This window comes from Prosopis cineraria, unplaced genomic scaffold (assembly GCF_029017545.1).
Source record: "Prosopis cineraria cultivar Desert tree isolate PC_DT_omini unplaced genomic scaffold, ASM2901754v1 PC9, whole genome shotgun sequence".
Classification (NCBI taxonomy): Eukaryota; Viridiplantae; Streptophyta; class Magnoliopsida; order Fabales; family Fabaceae; genus Prosopis; species Prosopis cineraria.
Genome location: NW_026555340.1, coordinates 13,017,925 through 13,044,577, shown reverse-complemented (window position 1 = coordinate 13,044,577; position 26,653 = coordinate 13,017,925). Strand labels below are relative to the sequence as shown.

General features: G+C 32.4%; 2 long non-coding RNA genes across 22 annotated transcripts; both read right to left on the bottom strand.

Annotated features, from left to right (window-relative positions):
* Positions 1 to 259: 259 nt before the first annotated feature.
* On the bottom strand, positions 260 to 8,215 carry LOC129319987 (uncharacterized). 11 transcript variants are annotated; one of them, XR_008595577.1, is made up of 11 exons: positions 7,940 to 8,215; positions 7,586 to 7,842; positions 7,394 to 7,503; positions 6,358 to 6,416; positions 5,335 to 5,418; positions 5,010 to 5,083; positions 4,842 to 4,913; positions 3,419 to 3,521; positions 3,185 to 3,334; positions 2,964 to 3,038; positions 260 to 1,285 (listed from the first exon to the last, which is right to left on the bottom strand). It is a non-coding gene; the product is annotated as an uncharacterized LOC129319987 (long non-coding RNA). The 11 variants fall into 11 exon arrangements; XR_008595579.1 differs by having other exon boundaries at positions 4,870 to 4,913; positions 7,940 to 8,214; XR_008595581.1 differs by lacking the exon at positions 5,010 to 5,083 and having other exon boundaries at positions 4,870 to 4,913; positions 7,940 to 8,211.
* A 1,383-nt stretch (positions 8,216 to 9,598) lies between these two features.
* LOC129320561 (uncharacterized) lies at positions 9,599 to 22,257 on the bottom strand. Of its 11 annotated transcripts, XR_008595802.1 has the most exons (9): positions 22,033 to 22,257; positions 20,689 to 20,877; positions 19,871 to 20,055; positions 19,178 to 19,317; positions 18,829 to 18,929; positions 17,105 to 17,898; positions 14,730 to 16,202; positions 13,897 to 13,958; positions 9,599 to 9,867 (listed from the first exon to the last, which is right to left on the bottom strand). It is a non-coding gene; the product is annotated as an uncharacterized LOC129320561 (long non-coding RNA). The 11 variants fall into 11 exon arrangements; XR_008595797.1 differs by having other exon boundaries at positions 9,599 to 16,202; positions 19,871 to 19,938; positions 20,015 to 20,055; positions 20,685 to 20,877; XR_008595796.1 differs by having other exon boundaries at positions 13,897 to 16,202.
* Positions 22,258 to 26,653: the final 4,396 nt, after the last annotated feature.

Genomic DNA, 26,653 nt, shown 5'->3' with positions numbered 1-26,653 from the left:
AATTTGAAAAATAATAATGTAGTGTGTATTAAAAGAAAACTAATTGAATTTGTTATGCGAGCAACCAAATCAAATTACTATGATAAATTAAATAAACAAAAATTGTTAAATGGATCCGAGAGGGATAAAAAGAGAAGTAGAAAATAAGAAAATATCAACCCAGTAACATAACAAAAGAAAAGAATTCATTTCAAGGATATTAAAAACAAATAAATCTACAACAAATACAGACAAAATAGATCAAAAATCAAAGAGAGCCTTGTATACATAACAACATATCAATATAAAATTTCCATCAATGATATCAATACATAATTTGTTATTTTCCTCGTGGTCAAATTGTATAGTTTGGACTTGAAGATAGTATGATGCAATGTTAATATGCCTAAATGCATTGTCCCGTTAAAGCCTCAATTCCATAGTAATTGCATTAATTTCTGAGATCATATAGGTGAAAGTGGCTCAATTTATAATAGAAACCAACAACCCATTCATTTTGTTTCCCACTATCCCTCTACATGTACAAAATCCTGCTCCATTCACTTAGCCATCAATCTCCAATAAGCAAATTCAATGGTAAAATCCTACCGCACATCAAACTTCTTCTCCCCACAGTTCTCAAGTTCAGAGTGTCCTTCAATCGGTAGTCCTACTAAACCCTGAAGAATGCTTCTCCCATATTGGTGCAACTCAGGTTTTCCAACTTAATAATCATACCTTTAAACTAAATTAGCATCCCCTCTCCATGCACTTCTATATCATAACATGTTCATGATATAAAATCTCAAAGAAATGGAATCTTTTGCAAAGGTGCCTACAAAATTGAAGAATTGGTACTCCAACAACGCAACTGAAGGTAGACAAGGAAACTGTTATGGTCACAATTCAACACGAGATTATGCGTAATACTGATCACAAAATGAACTACTCATGCTGCATTATTCACAATTCCACCGTAATATATGCCTAAGTAGAAATTACAGCAAAAGTCAACAGAGCAACAGAACAGAACATTCAAGAAAATATCATAGGGAAAGGAAGAACAGCAATACAGAGAAAAGATTTTAGCTAACAAACCCCATAACCCTTTCCACCTGTGTTTCCCACCTCACATACCCTCATTTGCGATGATCTTCCATGATGGCTTGCAATTCCGTTTGCTTCTCCAACAAACTCTTTTTGTCTCTTCTGCCAGTTGGACATCCACGTGACCCGTGTTGTTATGCTGCTAATTCATCATTTCAACCACCAACCCATCATCTCCCATGGCATCCACAACAGAAACCTGTGATGATAAAAATAAAAACTGTAGTCACGCATTTGTAATAAATTCTAAGGGGTTAAGCCCAAAATACTTTTTCTTTAGGAAAAAAATGAAATTGCACTTTACACCACCATGTCAGCAATGTAACATGAGAAGTTTGCTCCCACTGTATTAATAACTCTCATCCAAATTCAGAACATGTTAAGGCAACTCTGGCAATCTTGAATACCGAGTCAAGTGCCCAACTGCAGGTTTGCAGTTTTAAGCCAGTGTCAAGTGCCCACAAGACTAAATTTTGCTTCCAACTCAAATTTAAATGGCATGAGATCCAGCCCAAGAACCATAATTCCAACCAATCTTATTTTAGAACTCTCTGGTCAGTTTATTCTCACTAGAATTTTTTGTCAATTATATTAAACTTTTTTCCTACACACTTTCCACAACACAACTAAATCTTAGTCTACATCCTCAATAGACCTTGCTATTCTTGGAAAGCCAAGAACACATATATGCATCTTTCAAAATCCAAGTTTGAACCTACCTTGCAATTGACATTTTAGAAATTTGGCGAAGACAAATCATTCATTGAAATATTTCAATGACTTTTCCATCTAATAAGTATCTAATTATTCTAAACTTTAGCTTTTTTGTAACAGATATGCCTTATTCCCTATCTAGAGAGTCAGTCAATAAGCATAAACAATGTCTGACATAAATAACCAAATATCTAACCCAATCACAATCCATTACTATTTGGAGCTAGAAAGAGATCATAAGCATATCACCTCAACCTGAATTCCAAAGGAATGGTCTTCACAATAGCCAAACTCATTACTAACAACCATACCTTCCAATAAAGAGGTCAAATTTCTTTAACAATAACTGATACTTTGCGCGTTCGTGAACATAGTCCATTGAATTCTAGAAATGTATGTTACAACCATACACCGTAAAAAGTTAAACAAATTACAGCTCATTTAAAAGGCGGACGGCCCTTCCCATTTGAACTTGTTTCTTTAATTTCCATTATTTCCCTCACATTTGTTCTCAAAAATCAACTAGATGCCTAATTGGCAAAGCCCATCTCCAATCATGATCATCTATAAAACTAAACCAAAGAATAGAAGTTGAAAAATAATTATTTTAGCCTTGCTAAGAGATTAAAGGGGCCATCAAAAAGCTTTGAAGGTACTCATAATTAAAAAATTAGTTACATTCATAGCTAACTTGATTTAAATAAACCACAAATAGTAAAATATATACTATTTATCAGTTTCACATTATCACTTTGACAGTTTACAAAAACTTTATCATGATTCAACTTCGAAGTGGGAGTTTAGAATTTTCCAGTAAGAACTTGTATATGCTAGCAATCACAAACGTTCTCGTTCCATTCAGGTTACAAATCTAAAATGTAGGAATAAGAGCTTCAAGAAGGCACTTACATAGCCCTCAAAGTTATTCAATGTTTAAAGCAACAAATACATATACACACACTTCAAGGTTTTACACTCTTTAATTTATTCCAAACACGTGGTATGTAATAACAAAGTTTTACCCAGAAGGACTCAACACAGAACCCTTCCTTAAATGGGTAACTCATTATGAAATGATGAGCGACAAATACATAGTGGAATGTAAAATTTGCTATTCCAAACTGAACATACGTAGAAGCTCAAAGTAGAAAGTAATCTTTTACCTAAAAATAGGCACTTACATAGCCCTCAAAGTTATTGAATGTAAACATGGGAAGGACTCATCCATGGTCAGAAACCTAGACAAATCATGTGAAAAGAGAAAGACCTTAGGATAGAAGAAGAAACTTGAAAGAACACATGGCATGATATATATTAGATAATGAAGCCCCACAAATCAAACCAACAACGAACAACTCAATCAATTTCATTTCAATATATTTACCCTTAAAAATGCTTGTAGTATTTCTACCCTCTCCACCAATTGTAAAACCAAGTCTCTTGATTGAGGATTCCCACTAGACTTGCCACTCAGCATTGGCAAGAGAATAGATACCCACAAATATAACCCCATAACCAAATCTCCTTGAGAAGCCTAGACAAAAAGAATCACTTTTCAAAATTCACATAATAAATTCGTTTATATGGGAACGTACTCAATTATGTTGGAAACAGTTACTTGAGCAGTGACATAAACAGCAATAAGGAGTTCATCCTATCCTTGAAATTTTGTAGTCTCCTTAATTGTGGGCAATAAGCTGATCATGATATCAGATTTTTATCTAATAGAAAAAACACACCATGTTTTCATTACTCATTTGTTATCCAAATGATATGGTATATGTATATATATATCATATGTAAGACATCATCAAAACATTTAAAATTATTACCAGCTTGAAGCATATGTCAAGAAAAAGTTATGCAACAATGCTGATAAAATTAATCAATCTAAGAAAATAGGACAAAGAAGAAACTATAGAAACCCTCCCACAAACAGATAAACGCCAACACAGTTGCAAAATAGGTAGCGAATTTTCTTACAAAACCATAGGGATAATTATTAAAGAAAACATGAAATAATAAAAGTACAGGGATTAATTTGTTTGAATGAATATTTAATTATTCAAAACCTTGATCTCCCCTCATTTTCATGTGCAAATATGATAAATTCACACCAATTATGCATTAGAAAAGTACATCTCAGGCCATTGCCACTGCCATCGATGTTAAAAGTAATTATAACTAATATGTAGGTAAGTAGCTATTAAGTAGAGACTCAAACTGCTCTCAAATTCAGTATGCTTCAACTCCCAGATATTAGGTAGTATGGTATGATTTTCAAAAGCTAACTAAGACATAGATGATGCTTGTTGGGCCTCATTTTCAGCTACCTTAGTAGCTCCTTAATGATTGGCAAGGTCTACAAGAATGCTGTCCCATGACCATAACACAAAAGATCCAGGTGCTTCAGAAGAACACTGGCTGATCCAATCAATTGATATTTTGTATATATCCTCAGATATGTGTAAAAGAGGCATCTATATGAAGGGAAAAACAACATAATAATAGAAACCAATGATAACCATGGACAATTGTATTAAATTATTTTTTATTGGTTGGGGCCAAAGACTGAAATAGCACCTAAACCTAAATCCAACAAAACCATAAGCCCAAAGCTTAAAAAAAGCCATAGAAAGAAGAGAGTTTAAGATGATAATGTGAAAAGAATCAAATGGAGAGAGACGGTAAGAAAAATAGAAGCAAAGAGAGGAGATGATAGAGAGAACAACCAAAATCATTTTGACCGTCTATGTCTTGGGATGAATTCAAAGTACCAGTAGGCATTGGAAGTTAAATAAATGAGTACTAGAACATTCTACACCTGATGAAGGCAGATAGAATGTTATCAACCTATGATATGTTATCAAAATTTTATTCATAGGTAAGCTATCAAATTTTATTCATAATATTTTATTCTAATATGGTTTGTTATGACATACAGTTCAACACTTCATAATCAAATTATTTAAACAATACAATCAAATCATAGTGAATCTAAACTGGATTTGTCATTTCATCTTGTGAATGCGATTACTAACCTGCAAATACAGCATTCCTCATACTAACCTGCAAAAACAGCATTCCTCACAATGAAATTGCCCTTTATCTGTCTGCAACAATAGAAACAATGATTCAAATGTTGATACAAAAGATAAAGTAATAAAATCTCAATGTAGTTCACTTCATCTAGACTTTAGATAACTCACTTGAACAAAAGAAACATCTTACATCATCGTCATAGAATTTGAAAATCTCACAATAATATTCTCCCATGTTGACACTAAAAACAAAAACACAATTTGGCAACCTGAATTATCAAGGACATAGGAGAACACCAAATAACATTTCAAATAGTTCACAAATCAGGGATAGAGAACATCACGTGACACAGTAGTTTAAATTAACACTCAAAGCACTTAATTTTACAAAAAGTATGTTTATCAATATGCAACAGTAAACCGAGCATTTTTGCCCAAAAAGTTACTAAATATTGAGCATATCTCCTAATGCTATAAACTGAACAACTCTTACTCTTTATCTCACTTAACTCGTAGGCCATATCGAATACTAAAACAGCACCAAATGCGGTAAGGACAAGAATAGACCTTAAATAAACTGCAACAAATGGAGAACAGTCATATCAGATCATTGATACACATGCTCATAAACATTTTAAAAGAAATACACACAACAGGAAGGTACTATTGCTATGACCAAGAAAAGTTCCAACTTATTTAATTCTTTTGCACGGATCCAGGCAAAGCATTTTTTGTCATGCATAACAAAAGCACAGAAGATTACAAGATGTATAATAGTTTTCTTGCCCGTCTTAGCCACTTTCCTTCCAAGTCACACTTCCTCATTCTTATTAAATGCGAATAATTAGTTTAGATATTTGAAGGAATTGGACGAATATTAATATGAACGAAGGGGAAAAATGAACTTACAGAAAAATGACCCTTTGTTGTGTACAAAATTTATTAGAATATATGTTATCAGTATTATATGTCCGTTGGGTTTTTCTGATAGTCCGTTAGTTATTCAGGTATAAAGACCCACTTTAATTAACCCACTTGTGATCACTCTATATAAGTGCAATGCTTGTAACAGATAAGTTTGAGCCCTCAAGAATAATACACAGCTATAATATTTTCTCTCTGCTTTTTCATTAAAATTAACATCAACAGATTCAAATTACGTTAAAGATAATTAGAACAGTTAAAAAGATATACTGTCGGAAATCAGTAAGATTGAGAGTACAGTTTATAAAATCCATATGCAGATTTAAATTCCACTCCGTGGAATGTAAACAGTTCCCATATAAAATTAATTTCCACCACAGGAATTTGTGAAACTTCAAGGCAAGAGGCTCTAACATGATGAACATGTTAAAATAAAATATAGCATCACTTGCAGCTAAAGCGTTAGATTAAATGAGTTCTTGACCATTCAGAATTGAAAATAGTTACACTTTTTTAGCTTAAGAAAAAATAAAATCAGGAAGACAACTAAAGCTTTAGATTAAAAAGAATGCAAGCTATTTTTTTTAGTTACCTTTATAAGCTTGTTGCAGCAGCTTGATCAACTTCGATAGTTTCTCTCACTTGAAAACCCTGCATTCACACCACCACCAATTAGATCACTCTGAATATAGCCGATCATTGACAAAACCACAAAAAAGAAAGAAAACCAAAAAGCAATACCAAAAAACCAAACAACAAACCAATGGAAATGCCTCAAATTCCGACAGACATCAACCTTTTAAGAGATATCAAATTTGAGAGATAGATATAGGAGGAATAGTTAGAGAGAGCTGGAAGATTTAAGAGAGACTGCAGGTTATAGGGAAAGGCCGAAGATATAGACCCATTTACATCGGTAGGATAAAGCAAAAGATGTGAGAAAATGGGCACGAACCACCTCTTCCAGAACATTCTCAAAGGACCTAGATATATTTAAAATATCTCTACATCAAATGAATTTTCCTGATTTAATTATAAAGATAATAATTGTTTTTCGGATATTCTCATAGCATCAAGATTTATGTGGGAGATATCTACACCGACTAAATTTAACTGATTTAAGTTTAAATTTAATATTCAATATCAATTCCAGTAACAGTCAATGTTTTAAGGTAACTAACAAAAGGCAAGAGTCCTAAAAATTCTTTAAAATTAAGGAAATAAAATAACAAACGAAACTCCAAAATAATAAGTATATCACGAATAAGTTAATTGGAAAAAGAAAAAATTATATTTACTTGGTTCAGTGATATAGTGAATCGTTGTTTTCATAAAGTAAAAATGTTAAAATTTTATATAACACTGCTCGTCTCTTTGTAAAAAAAAAAAAACGTTTTTCATAAAAATTTTCACTGCGTAGTGCAAGCAGAATTATAATTCGTTTATTCCGATCACTACGATATAATATTTTTGTTATTTTTTTTTGGGGGGGGGGGGATTTCAACTTAATTAATCAATAGATTTGTCGCATACATTGTTTCTGCAAAAGAAAAAAAAAATAAAAAACCTTAGATGCATACAATATATCAGTTAACAGTTAACAATTCATAGAAAAAATTAACACCCACCTAAGTCAGATCTGTAGTTCGACTAAGTGTGTCATTAGGAGATTCTTTAGGTATATCAGTAAGGGAGACACTGGACGGAGATTACAAACTCAATCTACATGCCATGAAATCTGTTTCATCGAGCTCATCGTTCATTAATATGTCCGTTTATCGTCGAGAGAAAAGAAAGGAGGAAGGGGATGATAGACTTACAAGATGTCAATGAAAGCCCTCACCAAGAAAGAGCGGAAATTGGACCAATTAAAAACGCATCTGGTGAAAATCGTCCACCCATGCTCCACCGCTTTTACAATTTCACGTCGATTAAACTCGCTCAACTGACACAGATTGCAGAGGGAAAGGGCTAAATTTGGAAGACGAAGTACCTCGCGAGCTCCAGAAGTTGTCGCTCTGCGATCTTGTGTGCGCAAATCACATTTCCAAACACATTTTCCGAAGCAAAAGTATAGCTAACAAAGAATCAGAGAGAAAGAGTCAAGATCATGACATTGTTGAGAAGTTAGGGTAAAGGCTTACCGGTGCCACTTAAAAACGGAACTCGCATACCAGTCTCGGTCTCGGTCTCAGATCAGGCTTCTTAGGTCTTAGCTACCAAATCTCTCTCTCACGCTTTCCTTAACTTCATCTGGTAGTGAAGACAGAGACTGAGGGAGAGACGGTGATGACAGAAGTTTGGTTCAGGGAGAGGGCACTCTCCATCTACTTTCCTCCATTTTCCTCCACCTCTTCCATTTTCATTATTCAAATCATTTTATTAAATAATTTTTTAAATAATAAAATTTTTACTATTCAAATTATTTTATTAAATAATTTTTTAAATAATAAAATTAATAGATGGTGAAAAAAAAATGAAGAGATTTATTTCCGCTCCAAAAGCTGTTCCTCCGACAGAAAATAATAGCTGACAATTAAATGACTCACACCAGAAGGATATTTAGGAAAAAAATACTGTAGATAAGCCACACCAGGCAGGGCCATTGAAGAAAAACACTGTAGATGAACAGTGGCGCTGAGGGTGAGAGGGTGAGAGGGTCGTGAATGGGAAGGGACGAAATGATCTGGAATGCGAGGAAGAAGATGACATTCTTCCAAAACCAAAATTTAAATTACCAACAATCTGCGAGACCCACGGCAAAAGGTCATTCATGGAGCTGAAAAAACAGGTGAGTTCAATCCTTAAATATTTGAGCCTTAAAACTCAATTTCTTATTTTTAGTATCATTTTATGTGAATTCTTCCTTCTATTAAAAAATATATGATACTTTTAATCCAATCACACTCCAAGATTAATAAATTAATTAACTGACTTTAAACTTTATATCTTAACATGTGATTAAAACATAAGTTATTTTACCTAGGACCAAATATGATTAAGGGACCAAACTTTTGGATTTAACTATCTAAAAATAATTTATTTTGATATTAAATGGGTCCTTAATGAGTTTTGAAAAAGTTTGCGCAAAAATTAGATTGAATATTTTGGACATTTTAAATTTTGCCAAATTTACTCCCTTTTCCTCTCACTTTATTTTAGCTTTTTAAAATTTAACATTTTTAATTTATTATAAAAATTGAATTTTTTTATAATTTATAGATAATAATTAAATATAGACTATTTAAATTACAATCTAAAATTCAATATTTTTTAAGACAATTAGGAACAAAAATATATATTGTAAAATTATTGCCTTTTATAGTCATCATACATCTAAATTTGCTTTTAAATTTTATCAATCAAATAAATTACAATTTTTCAAACTGACTTAAAAATAATTATTCAAATATAAATCATAATAGAATCTATGAGCTGAAGAGGGAAAAAAAATTTAATGAAAAATATTTTAACATGTTGCACAACTTTGAATATTTCAACAAAAATATTATAATTGTTAATATCTAAAATACTTTACTCAACTATCCCATATATTTTTGAATTTTATTTGATGACTTCTATCTCAATACATTTTCAGCCTTATGTTTGCCTCCTCCTTTAGCGAAAATATCCAACACATGATGAGCTGATTTTAATTAATCATGTATTTATTTTTATAAGCTTGAGAATGCACGGGATCCCATTAGCAACAATTAATGCATTTAGTTAATGGAGGCATCTTCATGTAGGCTTCAAGAAATCAACAATTTTAGGCACCAGAATAACCCAATTCAAAGTCAATCCCCCAAATTAAAGAACTAATGAGATTGGAATTCTAGAACAATGTTTGAAAATAATATATTTTGAAATATCCAATCCACAAGGAAAACACCAAGTATATTTATTTTGTACTTGACTCACTTTTCCAATCCCTACTGAGCAAAATCTTAATATATATCTATATATAGATGTGTGTGTGTGTTACATAAGTCATGATTCTTTGAGCCACGATCAAAAGGTGACGAGGTCTCTTGATCTCTTTGGAACCTTCCAAAATGACCACCAGATCATTTAAGTAAAAGTTCAACAATTCATGCGCATCCTGACAAAAGGAGAAAGAGAAGATCCATTTTGACAAAATAAAAAAACATAATATAACCAGCACTAGATTCAGTTAATCAGACAGAATAAACAAATAATGCAAGAACTATCATTTATGAAGAAAAAGACATCCATTAATCAACAGCAGCAGCAGCAACAACAACAACAAGCCTTTATCCCACTAGGTGGGGTCGGCCACATGGATTACAAGACGCCATTGTGCTCTATCATTTATTAAGCTTTTAGGAATATTATTAATTAAAAGATCGCGTTCAATAACTTCTAAGAGTGCTCTCTTAGACCTTCCTCTACCTCTCTTAATCGGACTCAAAGTTATATGTTCCACTCTTCTCACTGGTGCCTCCCTTGGTCTTCTTTGTACATGCCCAAACCATCTCAACCGATTTTCTACCATTTTTTCCTCAATAGGTGCCACCCTCACTTTTTCGCGTACGTGCTCATTTCGAATTTTATCTTTACGTGTATGTACGCACATCCATCATAACATTCTCATCTCTGCTGCTCCAATTTTATGCTCTTGTTGTCCCGTTAGAGCCCAGCATTCACTACTATATAACATTGCCGGTCTAATAGCAGTGCAATAAAACTTTCTTTTAAGTTTATTAGGCACCTTACGGTCGCAAATAACTTCTTTAGCTTTTCTCCAATTAAACCATCCAACTTGAATTCTATGTGAAATATCTCCACTGATTTCGCCATCGTTTTGAATAATGGCTCCCAAATATCTAAACTTTTTCACTTAAGGTATAATTTGATCTCCCAATTTCACTTCCAAATTATTGTCAAATAGTCCTTTACCAAATTTACAATATAAATATTCCGTCTTACTTCTACTCAGACGAAAACCTTTCGACTCCAATGTCCTCCTCTATAATTCAAGTTTGCAATTAACCTCTTCTCTTGTCTCTGCTATAAGATCTATATCAACCGCGAAGAGCATACATTTCGAAATTTCCCCTTGAATATGTTCCGTCAAAACATTTAAGATCAAGTTGAACAAATAAGGACTCAGAGATAATCCTTGATGTAGTCCAATCTTTATAGAAAAATTCTTTATTTGACCACTAGGCGTTCTTATACTAGTTTTTATCCCCTCATACATATCTTGTATGGCTTTAATATAAGCAATTCGTACTCCCTTTTTTTCTAATGCTTTTCAAAGCACTTCTCTTGGCACACGGTCATAAGCTTTTTCCAAATCAATAAAAACCATGTGTAGATCTTTATCTTTACAACCAAACTGATTCTCAGAAATACTTGTCTCTAATCTCAACCTGTGCTCAATTACTTTCTCCCACAATTTCATTGTGTGGCTCATGAATTTAATCCCTCTATAGTTAGTACAATTCTGAATATCTCCTTTATTTTTATAAATAGGAATTAATATACTTCTCCTCCACTCATCAAGCATTTTTTTAGACCGTAAAATCATATTAAATAACTTAGTTAACCATCTCACCCCTTCTTCACCTAAACATTTCCACGCTTCAATAGATATACAATCAGGTCCGTTAGCTCTACCATTTGCCATTTTCTTAAGAGCTTCCTTTACCTCCTTATCACGTATTATTCAATAGAATGACAAATTTTATTCTCCTTCACCAGTTACTAAATCCTCCAAGTTACTAGATGAACCCTCTCCATCATTGAAAAGTTTAGAAAAGTAAATCTCCCATCTATTTTTAATTTCCTCATCTGTAACTAAAGTTCTTCCCTCTTCATCCTTAATACACCTTACCTGTTCTAGATCTCTTGATTTTCTTTCCCTACTCTTGGCAATCTTATAAATATTTTGCTCTCCTTCCTTCGTCTCAAGGCTCTTATAAAATTCTTTAAAAGCTTTAAAACGAGCTTCACCCACAGTTCTCTTAGTTTCCTTCTTAGCCATACGGTACCTCTCCCAATTTTCCTCATTGTTACACAAATGTATAGCTTTAAAACAGTTCCTCTTATACTTGATTTTGTCCTATACACTATTATTCCACCACCAAGACTCCTTATCTCTCGGACCAGAACTTTTTAATTCTCCCAAAACTACTTTTGCACCCTCCCGTATCTTTTTAACCATATTCTCCCACATGATGTTAGCATTTCCCTAAGATTCTCAAATTCCTTTATCCAAATGATTTCGCTTGAAAATATCTTGCTTCTCACCTTTTAATTGCCACCACCTAATCTTTAGTGCTACTACTTGTCGATGTTTTTGAATTTTACTCATAATACACACATCAAGGACTACGACCCTATGTTGTGTCGTTACAGCATCTCTGGGGATCACCTTGCAATTTTTACAAAATCTTCTATCTGTGTTCCTAACCAAAAGAAAATCAATCTGTTACCTTGATGCTCCACTTTTGTAAGTGATGAGATGTTCATCTCTCTTCTTGAAACAAGTATTGGCAATCTTAAAATCATACGCCAATGAGAAATCAAGAAAAGTTTGTCCTTCATTGTTTAGCTCTCCAAAACCAAAACCACCATGCACCCTCGTATACTGACCAGCTTTCCTCCTGACATGCCCATTAAAGTCTCCTCCAATAAAAATCTTTTCACTCTGTGATAAGTGTCGAATCAATCCCTCCAGATCCTCCCAAAATAATTCCTTAAGACTGGCTTCTGTCCCGACTTGCGGCGCATAAGCGCTGACAATATTAACAGTCTCACGTCCAATTATCATTTTTAAGGAAATAATTCTGTCTCTAATTCTGCTAACTTCTACAACGTTCTTCTTCCACTCCTTATCAATAATGATGCCTACTCCATTACGTGCAGTTACTTTTCCTATATACCAAAGTTTGAAACTTTGAATATCCTTAGCTTCTTCTCCACGCCATTTTGTTTCTTGCAAGCAAAGGATATTGATTTTCTTTTGAATCATAACCCCTACAACCTCTACAGATTTACAATTCAATGTCCCAACATTCCAAGTACCAAATCTAATTTTGCTCTCATGGACTAACTTTTTTAACCGCATGCATCCAGAATGACGCGGTAACCCTTGCTCATTTAACACTACATCCGAGCGCCGATGCAGCGGCTCTAACTCACTTATCACTGTACTCGAGCCATGCAGCGCGTTACTTACGGACAACGACCTAGCATTAACATTATACCGTCTATTGTCCATGTTCATGATAGATTCAACAAAGTTTTACATTGGCTGTTGATGACCTAACACAACCCTCCTCCTTTACCCGAGCTTGAAACCGACTATAAATATAGGCGGAGTTAAAAAGACATCCATTAATCAACTGGAGAAAAAAATTTCATTAGAATGTACACTTTGTCATAACTCAAAATTAAATAACCTCACTCATCAAACATTAGTCTCCAAAAAAGGTAAAACCATACCCCAATCATCGTTTGACATGTAGCACCAGCACTTTTAAATAATAAAAGAAAAAATAATATCACATACTCTTATTCTTTAAAGTTGGATGGAAATGCTTGAGCTTATAAAGTTAGGGTCCATTATTAGAAGCAGCAGCAACATAATATAAAGAAAATGCTTGAGCTTATAAAGTTGGATGGAACAAAGACATTTAAAATGACATAAAACCTGTTACGCTGGATCAAGCCACAATTTGAGTTCTCTAACTAAAATTTCTACGCCATCAATTTAGGACAAGGTAAAGTGGATCGGATGAAATCAATACCAGAGTAAAGAAACAAATCAAATGTGTGCATATTTCAATAACTCGCCATGAAAAATGTCTTCCTAAATACAAATCCAACACAAGGGATAGCTTAAAAAGATCTCCCTCAAATTCATATGATTAGCAAAATTGACAAAGTATATAAAACTTTCATACAATCGCTTATGAAGTGGCTTTAATTTGATCGATGTACATTCAAGTTTCCATCATTAATGAAATATTTTTGGAATAACTAAAACTTATTCATCAAGAATACCTTAGTTCATTGCAAAATACCATACTTCTTACAAATTGACATCATAAAAATAAAATATCCGTTGGAGAAAAAAAAAGAAGATTTGAAAAAAATTTACTTGCTAACTAATTCGGCTTCAAGGACTCCAAGAGAAGCAACCTACCATAAGCCACACTCAACCTGAAGAGCATTGTCAATTTCATAAAATGCTATAGCTGAAAAATATAAAGGGGGAAAAGAAAAGAAATGGATTGAAAAATTTCCATAAATTTGGCTTTCCCTTCTGCTAAAAGCTTATTGACACAAAAGACCATTAAATAGTCACAAAGTTGTAGATAGAAAGCAGGGAAAAGAGAAGAAAATTGAATCATAAATTACTAACTCCAGATTTAAAAAGAGTATTTAAAAAGAACCTGTAAAGTACTGAGAAAAAAATGAACCTGAGTTCTTATATGCTGAGCTCTTCTACTACCCATAATCCATGTTGTGGTAACAGTATTACATAGATTTTGTGTAAAACCCAATGATTACTTTTCTTAGTTATAAATGCCTTATTATCCTTCAGTAGCAAGTCACATAAGCATTTTACAAAAGAAGAAACAACATATCTTCTATTGGAAAAATGCTACTTCAATATGGAAACACCTTTAATAGTGAATAAATGTTTGGTGAAATTTATACATGAATCCATGATCTTTTTCCCCAACATGTAGATTATAAGGTAAAGTTCGCAGCAGCATTAGAGATTTCTCATTAAATTATATCATGTTTACTTTAGATTTTTGAAAATTAGCCTTATTGTCAACTGCAAATGCCTTTTAAACCTTCTTTCACATCGGCATTGCACAGGGCTCTAATGCAAATGTTATCTAGAACAGAAGTTGACTGACTTAGTCATTAAAAAAGATGAAAGCCCAAAAATATATACAAATAACAAAATCACATTGGTACCTCGATGCATTCCTTTCCAGTCATTTTATCCTCACCTATAACTGCATCCACAAATTTACTCATAGCAACAATAAGAGCTTGTTTACTAATAAAATATAGTATTGGGTAGCTTCTCAATAATAACACAAAGTAAGAATGCTGCTATATAGATCTTGTTACAAGCAGAGTCAAGAAGATATGATACAGAAAGATAATAAATTCTTATCTCCTACCTAATTTGCAGCTCTCCTCACAAGTTGAATTATAGTATACCATACAGATGAATTATAGTGCACCATCAAAGAAAACTAATATCTTTTTCTCTTGAAATATGGAAATCAAATGGTAACTCTTTTTCCCATTGATGCTGCAGATTGCTAAAAAAAAAATTAAGTTTAGCAGCTTATGGATATTACCGCAGATGCTAAACACTTAATTCACACCTTGTACACACTTACCATCATGCATCATAGCATAGCATCAAAGTTGTTCTTCAACAGGTATATCAGTCTGAAATCCTCATAATACTTACAAGGAAGTCCCTAACTCTTCTACCATCCCCATCTTGGCCCGGATTTGCCAAATTCCCTCTCCCAAAAATCATCAAAAATGAAAATCCAAGAAGAAAATAGATAAAGATGCAAATAAGCTATAGGAAAGATACATATAAAATTCAATCAGCACCAAATTACATGGCATATGATTCATACTAGCCATCAAAGAAGGAGATCACTCTAAAAACATTTGAGATAATTAATAGGTTGTTCATTATTCATCGATATTTAGTTTTTATTTCAGAGCTTCAAAATGATTTCCCACGAGTCAAAAAGATTTTCTAGCAATGGCTATCAATGGAAATGCATGGCTAATAGCTTTAACAGTTTATTTATTTAGATTATATTCCCATCCTAATTTTATAAATTAATCTAGTAACCAAATTCCTTGCAAACCCTCAAAAGTGATCAACAATGAGGTTTTTATCCCTCAAAAGTGATCAATGACAATGTCCAGAAGTTAGAAGTAAACAAATCCAGAAGTAGGATTTTCAGTCAGAAGAGGTTTGCAATTGACTAAAGACATAGCTTGGCATGAGAATGAAGAGAAATTAGCATAACAGCAAGCTCGTTCAGTCTCCAAACCACAAATCAATCATCAATCAACTAACATTAATCATGAAGTACAATGAACAGTGACACGCATAATAAGAAAATTAAGCTTATAGTTAAAAAAATGCAGCTCAACAAAGCATTTATTCCAAACAATAAACAATATTTTGTCAAAAATAATGTAGTTCAACAGAGTCTTTATTCCCAACGACAAATAAAAATAAGAGGAAACACAAGGAAGGCCTTTCATACCTTAAAAGAAGTCGCCTTATGAAGGGATCACCTAAAATCTGTCCCCAAACAGGATTAAGCGTGTCTGTTGTCGCTAAAGCCAGTCCCCAGTCGTTTAAAAATGATAAAAGCAGCTTGTCAGCTTTGTTATATGTGCCTTGACAAGGAAATTGAACTCTATAAGAGACCCCACAAGTGGAGAAATTTCCTACCTCCAAAAACAATAAAATGGAAAAAAAAATGAGGTCATTTGTTAACCACCATGTCAATATCATTGCCTCAAAAACCAAGCAGTAGACAGAAAGCTTGCAGTGGAGCTGTTAAAAACATGGTGAACAAGCTCCCATGCATATAATGGACCAAAATTTTTTACCATAAAATATAGAAAACGAAATTTCTTCTAAAATTACCAAAGACAGATGTCAAAACAATATTTAGTTATTAGATGTGTAGTCTTCACATACATTAATAAATGAAACCTTTATCCTAGAGAAGGAAAATTATGAACATCATTTAGGAACTCTCATCCCTAATTACGAACAGCCTACCATTTGTATTAGCACTGAAGAGATTTGCAAATGAAAAGGACAAGAAAACATGGACTTCCTACATCCAACTAATTTTGGAATTAAAAGTATATACATACAAAACATAAAATTCAGCCAGGAATAGGAGATATTCATTCCACAAGTGTCTTCGGTTTCCACAAGAAAATTTGAAAAATGAAAAGGTAAGAGAAGGACATAAGAGTTGATTCCTGCCTAAAATATAAAATAGTTTATGCAAACTATACTCAGGTGTGTACTCTATCAAACCATTCTTTGGAATTCTATGAGATGTCAAACTAAAAGCAGTGATAGCAAAGTTCAATAAGAGGATTCAATGAAACGGACTACTCATAAATAGGATGATATATAATGATTGAATGAATATGTACAGATTCATTAACATGCGTTTATAATATTGAAGGAAAGCTTCGTTAGGATAAAATATCAATGTTATAACCAAAATTCTTCAGAGGCAAGGCAGACAAGCAGATTATTATAGCTAATCTTATACCTTATTAGGAGATAAAACCTGAAAACTTTATTGCACTCAGCCTTGTATGTTCCTTATCTTGGTGTATTGTCTTTTCAGATAAGTCTTGGAACCTATGTCAATTTTAATTGCATATACCAATAAATGAATTACATTTATAAAATCATGAAGGTAGTAAAAATAAAAAAATTCAAAAGGAAGAAACGACTAGATAGAAAATAAAAGGCATGAAAAGCATTATAAGCATCATATAAATTATCTCATCACACAAACTCGAAGAAAGGAAGCCACAAAAAAAAATAATTACAACATATTAAGGAACAGAAATACACATAAAGATTGAGAAGAATGGACAACAGAGAACAATGACAATATGAAAAACAACGAATAAACAGAACAAAAAAAATTACTAACCTTGGGCTAATGCAACAAATATGGAAAGCCGTATAGAGGTTTTTAAAAAAAAAAATCATTGCCACACAAACAAAGAAAAAAATACAAATATGGAAAAAAAAAAAAAGTATACTCACAATGGTCTTCTATAATCCTCCCCAAGTTAATGATAGAAAAAAGGAAGTAAGAGTAAAGATTGCAATGAATTATATTGTTATTGGAATAAAGGAAAAAATGGAGCTTATAGTAACAAAAAAATCATAAATATAGTTTAGAATATTAAGTAATGACAAGACAAAAAAAAAATACGACCTAATATTTATAACCTCTCTGCCACAACACAAACTATGGTTTGATTCACATGCCTCTGTCCGTTCATCTATTGACACCAGCTCCACCTCATTTATTAAACGTGACAAAACCTGAAATATAAATTCATAACCTCAAGAAGATCCAGTTATAGCTTCTTCTTTTCATTATCATATAATCATTATTCAGTTTATCACAAAAACTGAGTATTCATACATCAAAAAATGAGCAGCCAATTACATGATTTTTTTTATTCTTTATTAATAAACAATGGATACTATTCTATTTAATAATTCAAACACAAAAAAGTGAGATAAGACAACTCAAAGCCGCATAAACTTAATTTTGATAGACATTAACTTGGTGATCCATTATTATTGGGTAAAAAATCTTCATGACTACTTACTTTCCGTTTCCTGTTTTTACAAAATATATAGTAATAGCCAATTAGACACCATGCAACACAACCACAAAAAATCACATATTTTAATAAGTAAGCTGAAAACAATTCCAGCATCCACTACACGCAACCTCAACTAAAATAAAGGAATATCATTTGAAGGCTCCCCGGATGCGATTAGAACCTTCATCATATGGGTATTCCATAAAACCTACAACTGAAAATAGTTATAATATTTCCAAATCCATTTAAATAGAACAAAAATTCTAACTACAAATAGCCAGCAGAACAATTTGTCCAACTTTTGATATGGAAATAAAACAAACACCTAATTCAATAATATAGAAGTCTTTGTAAATTTATATTAAAAAAAATCAATATTATAGGGAAATAAGCCAAAGTTCAAATCTCTATCCCTCCCCCCTTAATGAAGCTAATTAAACATCCAAATGTTGTTCAATTATATGAGCTTTCTCTTTCACCCACCATCTTCTCTCTGTCTCTCCCCCCTTTCCCTTCCTCCATCACTCTCTCTCAAACGAAGTCTTCTTTTTGCTATTTGGTTTATAAATCTAGCCAAAGTTTTAAGCTTGATTGTACATTACAAATAATTATAAAAGCTTCTAACGTACCAAACTCTTACCTTCTCTATGTCTTCCTCAATAGCTTCTAGCCTCCTAGGTTTCTTCCAAGACATGTTAGAATTCATTGAGGTGATAGTAGAAGCATCAGTCACAGCTATATCTAGATGAGAAGAAATGAGGAAGCCCATTTACTACCAAATAAAATTAACCCCAAAAAAAGGGAAGATGAAAAATCACACACACAATATATATATATATATATCTTAGAATAACACAGGGGGGAAATATAATTGACCAGAAAATGAAAAAATAGCAGTAGCCACAGAACATTCGCCAAAGATTATATTTTCTATTTCTTTTCTAGCTGACTATGGGATAAACTCATGAGCTGGTGTTGAAAACAGTTACCTGAGCAGTGACCCAACTAGCAAGAGGGAGCTCATCCTACCCTTGAAAATTTATAGTCTCCTTAATTGTGGGCAATGAACTACCCATGACATCAAGTTTTTTTTTCTAAGAACCATTGCTAAGACCACAAACATGGCAACCTTCAAAGAAACAACAGTGTGTTTTCATTAAACATTTGTCATCTAAATGATATGGTATATATATCATATGCAAGACATCATCAAATAAATTGTTACCAGCTTGAGGCATATGTCAAGGAAAAGCTATGCAACAATGCTGATAAAATTAATCAATCTAAGAAAATAGGACAAAGAAGAAACTATACAAAACCTCCCATACAGAGATAATGTCAACATAGCTGCAAAATAGGCAACGAATTTTCTTGCAGAACCATAGAGATAATTATTAAAGAAAACATGAAACAATAAAAGCACAGGGATTAACTTGTTTGAATGAATATTTAATTATTCAGAACCTTGACCTCCCCTCATGTTCATGTGCAGATATGATCAATGCACACCAATTATGCATTAGAAAAATACATGTTAGACCACTGCCACAGCCATCCATGTCAAAAGTAAATATAACCAATATGTTGGTAAGTAGCTATTAAGTAAAGACTCAAACCGCCCTCAAATTTAGTATACTTCAACTTCCAGATATTAGGTAGTATGGTATGATTTCGAAAGCTACCTTAGCTGATGATGCTTGTTGGTCGACATTTTTGGCTACCTTAGCAGCTCCTTGATGATTGGCAAGGTCTGCAAGAATGCCATCCAATGACCATGACACAAATGATCCAAGTTCTTCAAAAAAAATGCTAGCTAATCTAATCACCTGATATTTTGAATATATCCTCGGATATGTGTAAGAGGCATCTACATGAAGGGGGAAAAAACATAATAAGCAAAACCATTAATAAGTAACCATAGATGATTGTATTAAATTATTTCTTATTGGTTGGGGTCAGACTGAAATAGCACTTAAACCTAAATCCAACAAAAACATAAACCCAAAGCTTAATAAAGGCCACAGAGAGAAGAGAAATTGAGATGATAATGTGGAAAGAATCAAATAGAGGGAGACGAAAAGGAACATAGAAGCAAAGAGGGATGAGATGATAGAGAGACCAACCAAGATCATTTTGACTGCCTATGTCATGGAATGAATTTAGAAGTACCAATAGGCATTGGTCTTAATAAGTTACATAAATGAGTACCAGAACATTTTACACCTAATGAAGGTTAATAGAACATCATCAGCCTATGATAATTTATCAAATTTTTATTCATAGGCAAGTTATCAAATTGTATTCATTTCCCTATTCTTTATCACTTTTATGTAGTCTCATAAATAAATTTTATGATATCATATCAATATGGTCTATTTAAGTACTTTTCATAATCTTTAGCTTTCAAATAATTTGCAATACATGGTACAAGAAATTAAAATTTATTATCCAAGAGTGTTATCCTATTCTAGAAAATTAATTAAAAAGTATCATGACTCACAGAAACAAAGACAGAGGTCTAAAGAACATTGTTGAGATCTTCGGTGACAATAAAAACTTGAAGTCTTACAACTCCTACTGCACAAATACCACCAAGACAAAATCGGCATGACAGTGTTTTCTTTGCTCGATCAGCATGGTAAAAAAGTTATATTATATGTTTCTTGTTGTCCCTCTTCCTCCCAGGTCTCTGTAAGTGGCAGCATAAAGTAAATGATGAGAAGGAGACATGGTTAATGGGGAGAACATAATTATCAAGTTACAAATAAAAATGAAGCATATATCAAAATCTTTAACACTGTTAATAAATGAACCAATTTGAGCAAAGTGATGTAATAAGCCACGTGTTCTAGCTGACAAATTTTTAACCCAACCTATTTCAAATATTTGAATTATGGAACAAAATAAAAAAGGAAAAAGAAATAATGATCAGGAAAAAAAAGAAAACACAAGAAAAAGTGGAATGAAAAATTGAGGGATTAGTGAGTGCTTGCCAAAAAAGTCATATCACATGCTTCTTGTTGTCCCTCTTCTTCCCAGGTCTTTGTAAGTAGCAGCAGAAAGTAAGTGATGAGAAGGAGCAAGGCTCATATGCCCTTCTTAATTAATAAAGACGTTGCTTAAGTAAAAAATTGTCTTTTTACGGACAAAAACAAAAGCAAAAGCATGCCTTTTATAAATGTTGTAATTACAACCAGGAGTCAATGATTCATCATTCTTTTTCATTTGAATTTAGTTTACAGTGGTAAAAATCGTAACATTCAAGTTTGATGAAGAGCAAGAATTAATATATGCCACAATTTACATCGAAAGGATCTAGGAAACGTACTTATAAAAACTCATTGAGGTGAATTCTACGGTCCTTCTCAAGTATAATGGAATACTGTCCAATTAATCATTCACTTCAGCACATAGATACTGCCCGGCAATGATATTAATGCAGTTTGCCAAGTAATTTGTGCATAATTGACTCCCAGTCGTTAGGAAAAGTGATCCATTTATGTATATATTAGGGTCACAAAATTCTTATTTTTTAAAAAATGAGTTACCAACCATTCAATTCAGAAAAAGGAAAGATGCAAAATCACACACACAATACATACATACATACATACATACATACATACACACACACACACAGACATATATATATATATATATATATATTAGAATAACAAAGAGGAAAAATAATTGACCAGAAAATGAAAAAATAGTAGTCACCGAAAATTCGCCAAAGATTGCAAGGCATCTGATTTCATAGCAGGATTTCTCAACTTATAGAATAAATCGATAAACTGAAGAAAGATCACAGAGAAGATAGCATTGTTGCAGAGAAAGATTATACCTAAACAGTGAAGATAGAAGATGCCTCTCTCCAGGGAAGGGAAGACGAAGAACGCACGGTGAGGTCGTGAGGGAGATGAAGTCGAAGATGAGGTTATTTGGAAGGGAAGGAGGAAGCTCGATCGGTGGGAGTGAAGACAGACAGAGGGTGCGACGACGATGAAGGAGAAGCTCAACGGTGGGCACAGCAGGAGAGAGGGCCAGGGGCGAAAGGGCGATAATTTCTTCCGAGGGATTGAAGGGTCTAGAAGGTGACTAGGTGAGAGAGAAACCCAATTGACATTTTTTAAAAAAAAAAAATAAAACTAAACAATGGAAGCCACATCAGGAAGGGCATTTAGGAGAAATTACTGCGGGATACACTCATGAGATGGGGCTAATAGAGGGAAAACACTTTGGCTATAAATTATTTTTCGAAAAGCATCTATCAGATGGTGCAAAATAAGTCATGAACTTTTAAAAACGGAGCATCTAATAGCCTGCCGTTAATTTAAGTTAACAGACGTTATGTGGGGCTCATAATAACACGTGACATGACACGGGTGTGACACACCCACGAACTATTTTCTTAGAAGCACTGGGTAGCCTCTACTATAAAAAAAATAGATCATCTAACACCTTCCCCTCAATTTTGACCAAAAACCGTTTATTTTCATGAGGCCTATAAAGCATTAATCTCTCTAATCTTCTTACTTTCATTATCAATATAAGCTTCAGAAAAAGAGATTCAATAAGTTCTTATATGAAGACATTCACAAGGACAATACCAATGAAGTATAAGCTTGATTTTACTATGCATGAGAAAAGCTTGATTCTAGCTTAATTTAGTCATGAATTATTTCTTCTACTTTGTTAGCGTCATTTTCATGTTGAGATTGAAAAGGAAGATGGAGAGATTGAAAACCTCTTTTTCTCGAGTTGAGATTGAAAACAAAGGCAAAAAGATGGAGAGATTAATATTTTGTGGGCCTTATAAGTATAAAAATAAATGGTGTTTGGTCAAAATTAAGAGGAAGGTGTTGGATAATCCACTTTTTTATAGCAGAAGCTACCTAGTACTTTTCAAAAAATAGTTCGTAACTAAATTTGCACCTTTACCACGCTGACGTGTCACGCTCGTGTCATGCCACGTGTCATTGTGGGCCCCACATAACATCCGTTAGCTGAAATTAATGGCGGGCTACTTGATGCTTCATTTTTATAATTCGTGATTTATTTTGAACCATCTGATAGTTTAAGCTATCGAATACTTCTCGAAAAATAGTTTATGATTAAATTTGCACATTTATCTTAAAAAGTAGAAGGACTTTATAAGATATAAGATAACTATAAGATATAAGTTAGTAGCCCCTGGCGAGTCATCACTGGGGGCTCCACACAAACACACACAAATAATAGCACCTAGCGTGTCATCACTGGGGGCTCCACACACACGCAGATGCTAGTTAGTCCAGTTGGTTCACTGCTAACCCTAGCTATATGTGCATGGGGTCCCGTTGATGAAGCCACACATACACATACAATAATATGATGTCTATTAATTAACGTGGGTTTATTGTTGAAACGATGAGAAAAATAGCTATTATTGTTCAACTTTTTTTTTCGGTAACAAGGGCAAGCCAAAGCTTCAAGAAACAAAAAGGTAAAAACCTAAACTAATATATAAGAATTGCAATGGAGTCCCATCTTTGACGTCCAATGTCAGCTAGAGTTCACACAGAAACGTGGAATTCAACAAGTCTACAAGAATATAGGACTACATATATTTAGATACTGATGAAAAATAGTTATTTAAATGGAAAACGTGGAGTTAATGTCTAAATAGTTATTGTCCATTGTCCAAATATCTCATTGATGAAAAATTTGTACCTTCGAATTCCATCAAGTCTACAAGAATATTTGGACCCAAGGCCATTTCTTGTTGACTTGTTTTCCATCTTGAACTCCAATAAAGCCACACACACCTGCAATGACTAATTGAACTACTTTTTTTTTCTTTTTTTGTTTTTTTTTTATAATAATGACTAGTTGAGCTTTGAACCTAACCTATCGCAGAACTTTTCTCATTATTATACATTTAAATTCCATTATAATAATAATAAAAAAACTGTTCTCATTATGTGTGCTGAAACTTGCTTCCTATTGTCATTTATTGAACTTACAATAGGAGGTACTCGTTGTATTAATAGAATAGAGAAATAAAATTAATTTTAATCCTATTTATAAGGCATTTTATTATTTTCTATATCCATTTTTACCTTTATGTGTTTATTAAATGTTGGAAAAAATTACTAAAAATAATTCTTTTTATTCTTATTAGAGATAGATATAGAAACTTATTTAATTTTAAGATTAAGTTAAAAATAGTATAAGAGGAAGTAAGTTGCAGCACATATAATGAGAAAAGTTTTCTGATGTTTTTGATTATACACCAAAGAAATAAAGAAATCGCACATGGTGTAATCTAGTTTATAATAATGTTTTAGTTAATTGACGCATATAGTTAGTGATGCATGTAATTTAATTAATATTTTTATCATACCCAGCCACTTTTTAAACTGATCAATGATCATTGAACTGGTGCTTGACTCTTTATACCGGAAGTTTTTATACCAGTTGCAGAACTGGTGCAAATATATATGCTAGAATAGCTAGCAATAATTAATGGTGAGATAGCCAATGTAAATAATCTAAGGTAAGCATTAAGCAAATTTAACTAATTGATCTAGTATTTGTATATTTAAAGTAAAAGTTTAAGCTGAGACAAAATTAAAATCAAATAAAGCTAATTATGTATGGATGCCTTGTATTGAGAAATATACATAATAGATAATTGATAATTGATAATTATGACCCCGAAATAGCTTTTGCTTTTGTCATGGAGAGAAGGGACGTTGAAAATATACAAGTATAGCAATTTGTGTATGTGTACATAAAAGAAAATTAAGCAAATAATAATATTTTCGAAAAATAAGCGAGTGGTAGGCCATTGTAGCGTATATAATTAGATTAGAAATATTATGTTTGGGGTACGCATTTAGTTAATGAAAGAGGGAATTTTGATCCTTAGAAATGTTTAAGATAATGATGTTTTTGCAAGAATATTTTAGTCATTGCATTTAGCTATTGATGTTTATAATTTAATAATTTAGTTTTCATAATGATAAATATTTTGACTTCAAGACCACCTATTTAACTACTTATCTTTTTTATTTTTGGTAGCATATTTGGACTACTATTTATTCACATTGATAGTAGCTTGCAGACATGGGGCGCCCGCCACGCGAAGTTCCGTAATGGAGAAGTAGTCAAACTCACTATTCATTAGGACTAAGTTAATGTTTGAATTTCATGTAGACCAATCATTTTTTAACTTGTACGTGTCTCAAACACAAGCTTTAGAGGGAATGATTTTTAAGTCTTATTTATGGAACACGCTTTTAGCTTTTCATCATAAGTTTCTTTTTTTTTTTTTCCCTCATTAATCATTGGTTTATTGGATGGGGGAAAAATTAAAAAAAAAAACTTTCAACAATAATTAAAAAATATTTTTAGTGAGAGACAATACGTTATTAAAATATATATATTTATTATGATGATCAACGTTAAAAAATTTCTTAAATTTTTAAAGAGTTAATTAGTATAATTTTTGATGTATTTATGGATTAATAGAGATTTTTTTTATTAAATCACTCATTTGCATATAAAAAATTTATGGCTAAATCTATTTCTTATAATATTTATTATGTTATATATTTTATTATATATACATATAAAGTTATATTTATAGAATTTTTTAAAATATAATATTTCAATTTAAGATATCATTAAGTTATGAGATATCATTGAGGATAATAAAATTTCTTGAGTGTGGCCCGAAGCAATTAGTTGTATTTAGGTTTAGAGATTTGCTCAGTATAAATTAACTAATGAAATAACTCTGATAAGGAGTTATAAATAAAAGCCTATAGATTAAGTTACTTATGAAAAATTGTTGCCCTTTAGGAGGGTCCCTGACTAGTGACGACTCTTGTATAGTTGGCATCAGTGAGCCTGCGTGCTAATCAAAAGATTCCTTCTTTCTTCTAACAGTCCCTCTTACGATTTTCAGCTATGGTGAGGGTGGAATAATTCTGCATCAAATCATCTAGTAATGATGAGAGGTAAGCTTAAATCATTTGATTACAAAAATTTAATATATGATTTTGCAGCTCAAAAGCTAGAAAAGTGATATATATGAAGATAGATAAATAATACTTCCTCAATTGTATTAACAGATCCTTATTAGATAAGTGTTTTTAATTTAATTATTTTAAAATTATTATGCTTTTTTTAAAAATAGAATTATTTTAAAATTGTTTTCATTGTATTTTTCTTATTTTCAAAATAGATTATATTTTATTATTGAAAATTATAGATATTTTAACCAATTACTATCATAAACTACTGCCATCAACTGCTAGCGTCTAGACAACCATTATAGTCGTTTGGTTTTTTTAATTCTAAAACTGTTTTTAAATTAACACAATCAAACATATTTTTTGTTTTATTTTAAAAAAATAATTCAAAAAACAAAAAAAAATTCCCAATTATTAAAGTCTAAAGAACACGAGTGGAACTGG